Genomic DNA, 4,005 nt, shown 5'->3' on the forward strand with positions numbered 1-4,005 from the left:
GGCTTCTTTGCTATCTGCTGGCAGATGGCAAAGAGCCTATATTGCCCCATTTAATTCTATTTTTTCTTATATCAATTCGTTTTCACATAAAATCTCTCTCTCTCTCTCTCTCTCTCTCTCTCTCTCTCACACACACACACACACATGTATCACCAATATAACATATCCAACACATATTACCAATAGTCATGAACACATATATATCCAACACATATTACCAATAGTAGCAAGTTTCATCCATACATATACATAGTTCCATCAATATTACACAGTTTCATCCATAGGTAGCAAGTTTCACAAAGTCAAAACTATCTTATTACTAAGATCTTCTCTGGATCTTCTTCTTTTCTTCCAACCTGCATAACAAAAACACTTGGTGAAATGCAATGTTGTAGGAGCCAGCACTTCAGATCAAGACAATCTTAAATTAGTGTAAAGTTATGACAGATCCATGCATGTGTACATAAAGCAATTAACCATAGTTGTACGTCCTAGATACTCTAGCAAATACTCCTACTCTATTGCAATACAGAAGAACATTGTGCTGCTGTAGTAAGTAGAGGAGTAGGAACAACATGCTGCCTGTAGGAAACTGATCCAAGGACGCACCTGGTGGCCGATGGGCTTGGCTGGCGCTACTCCGGCGAGGGGCGTCACTCTGGCAAGGAGGAGGCCCGTGCAGCGAGTAGGAGGCCCGTGCGGCGAGGAGGATGCTACTCCCAAGACTCCCATGCATGTCGTCGTCAAGATTTACCTAAAACATATAAGCAACAAGGATGAGTACAAAGACTCAGCAAGTTCATAAAGGAATAATAAACAGTACTCATATCAATATACCAAGACTCGGTTAACACCATACACTCATTAGTGTTCAACACATATAATGGTGCCCTACATGCCTACATGCTCATCTCATTTCATTCCGTATACCGGTATAGCTTGAGTGGACGCCCGTCGACATCCACTCACTCCAATATGTGGAGGTTGCCTCCAAAGTAGGTCGCAACCCAACAATGAAGGTCTCAATGTTCCCACCAAGGTAGTGCACGCCTTCATTCACTATCATCATGAGTGCAAGTATGCAAATGCAAGCATAGTACTTGAATCAACATATCATGGTCATCGTCATCGCCATCATAATAAACATCATTGACATGGAAGATATCATAAATAAAAATGGAATGTAGAGATTATGCAAGTCATTATCCCGTTGTGAACTTGCCTCAACCGCGGGGCACAAATTGTGAGGCAAACGGTTCCGAACTCGAAGTACCCACACTTGTCATCAAGCATATATCTCAGTCACAGCAAAGCATGGTCTCAACACATAAGAATATATAATTTAGTGACGCTCCTACGCACAAGACCCCAGCTCATACGTACGTTATCACATTATAAGTCCTCATATCATCAACGATGACAAAATCTTAGAGTATAAGTCTAGTTACAATCACCAAGTCAAACGTAAAATTCTGTCCAACATAGTACAGTCATCTTAATAATTCCATAGGATTTAGTGTATAACATGAAATCTAACAAATAATATATGTTTAAGCATCTGCAGAATATCCTCTACAATTTTTGTGTTGTGACTTTAATTTAATTAAACCTCTAGCATGGCCTAAACTGCCATACAACAAATTCTGCACCCCAGGAACATAAATTTCGGGACAGAAAACTAAAATGATGGCTGCTCTCAAACCGTACATCCAAACGAAGCAAATAAGTACTCTACGGAAACCTTGGGACTTTATCTAAAACTTATGTAAAGGGGCCAACTCTAAATTCTAAGCATAGCTAACTCATTTTTTAGATAGAAGCTTGCTGTCCAGAACTGTCAGGCACTGCAGTTTTTAACTGAACCAAGTTTAGTGATGTACAGCAAGGGAAAACCAGTGTACAAGAGCATTTCTAATCCTCACGTGTAAGATAAAACAGAATTATAACTTGCAAACTAACTCCTCTCCCCAGGTTTAATTGCTTACACGCATATAGACATGTTCGTCAAGCTGTTGGCATACCTGAACAGGCAAACAGGCCACATCAAACAATCCAGCCAAGATGCTAACCCACCTACAGGAACTATGTTGCTCCAGCGCTAAAGATCGAACCAAGAGTGACACAAGGAGTTGGAGAAGCAACAGACCGGGGGTGGGCCGATGGCCAGCAGCATCCCGTGCTCCACCGGCAGCAGCGGCGGCCACGACGACGCAAGGAGCAGGGGAGCGGGAGCAGCCTCCACACGGCAGCGACCATGACGAGAAGCATTCATTCAACGCCAGATTCTGCATCATGTGCTACTATTGACATTCATTCAACTCAGTACAGTAGAGTAGAGATAACCCAGGGAGTTCCCATTGAGCATCTCATTGGATGAAGTTGAACTGAACAAACATGGCAGAGAAACAAAACAAAACAAAAATACGCGAGGGTCAGGTTCTTGTTCTCACTCACCATTGGCGGTAGCAATCGATGCACTTATCGTGGATGCAGCACAGCCCTGCTGTTTAACTCCATGCAGATCCCACACTCCTCTTCTATCTCGGCGTCGACCTCAGAGACCAGCCTCGTACTACCCTCCCCCTTGCCGTCTCTCCTGTACAACTCCGAGCACACCGCCCTCTGCCTCGGGTCGTCGATGCCGCTGATCCCGTGTTCCAGTTGCAGAAGGAAGGGAAATGTCATGGCTGTGGTAGACAGATAGACAATGGAAAATTTTCAGTTCACAGGTCCAAACCGCAAAGGCCTTATTCACTTTTCAGTTTCTGCAGGACATTTGTTTAGTACCGTATAAGAATTCCTTCATGTTCGCTTTCCTTTCGTGGGTGGGCATGGTTGTGGTGCCGTCCACATAAACCTGTAGAGACAATGGAAGCAGAGGCAAGATGGTAAGAACACAAGCAGAACAAGCACTGTCAGCCCAATATGTATGGCACAAATTCTGGAAGGGAACCACAAGCACGGAGACAGAAGAGAAGATAACCTTGTGCTAGATGGGGATCCTGAGGAGGCCGAGGGCGCCGGCGAGGCTGCAGTCGGCCCGCTGCAGGAGGAAGAGGAAGATGCACGCGGCGTGGCTATAGGACATGCGCATTTGCAGGCACGCCCCATCATAGTCCCGCGAGCACTCCGACGCCCTGCAGCACAGTGCCAGAGCCGAGAGGCGGTGGCTGGGCGGGAGAAGATGGGGATAGGCGGAGGCAGCGGCAGCGACGCATTGGGAGAAGATGAGGAGAGGGAGAGGCGGAGGTGCATCGGGGGAGAGGGACCTCCCGCGACCGGATCCGGACGCGAGGTAGCGTGGGGTGGCGGTGGCGACGCGGGGACGCGGGTGGGGCGCAGAGGAGCTTGGTGCTCGGCTCCCATGGCGGCGGCGGATCTCGAGGTCGGGACGACAAGCGACGAGGCTTCCGCGGCGGGGCGGCGCGCGATGCAGCGTAGGCGGCAGCGCGAGGCGGCGGGGCTCCTGGGGTCCGGTAAGGTGGCAGCGCGCACCGGAGGGCAGAGGCGAGGTGGCGCAATGGCGCGGGGTCGAGGGAGGCGGGGTCGGGCGGCGCTCGGCTGTGGGGCAGGAGCGAAGAGAGAGGGGATAGAGATAGAGAAGGTGGGGGCAACGGTTTTCTTTTACCCGCAAAAAAAAAAGATAGCCCCCTCTTTGCCGTCCGCCAGCAGATGGCAAAGAATCTTTGTCGTCCGCCAGCAGACGGCAAAGAGGGGATGGACCGTTGCAGTGTACTGGCATATGCTGACACCTCTTTGCCTTCCGCTGGCAGATGGCAAAAAATCTTTGCCATCTGCCAGCAGACGGCAAAGAAATGACAGATGACAAAGACCTTCTTTGCCGTCTGCCAGTTCTTTGCCGTCTGTTGTTTGGTAGCTGATGGCAAAGACCTTTGTCGTCCGCAAGCAGACGGCAAAGAACTGGCAGACAGCAAAATCCCTGATTCCAGTGGTGATTCGCTTTAAATAGAGCACTATCAAAATCCATTGAGACGATGCCTTCTG

General features: G+C 48.4%; 1 pseudogene; it reads right to left on the reverse strand.

Moving 5' to 3' along the window:
- Nucleotides 1-378: 378 nt before the first annotated feature.
- LOC123080275 (uncharacterized) lies at nucleotides 379-3,742 on the reverse strand (annotated as a pseudogene).
- Between the last annotated feature and the right edge of the window lie 263 nt (nucleotides 3,743-4,005).

This window comes from Triticum aestivum, chromosome 1B (genome assembly GCF_018294505.1).
Source record: "Triticum aestivum cultivar Chinese Spring chromosome 1B, IWGSC CS RefSeq v2.1, whole genome shotgun sequence".
In the NCBI taxonomy this organism is placed as follows: Eukaryota; Viridiplantae; Streptophyta; class Magnoliopsida; order Poales; family Poaceae; genus Triticum; species Triticum aestivum.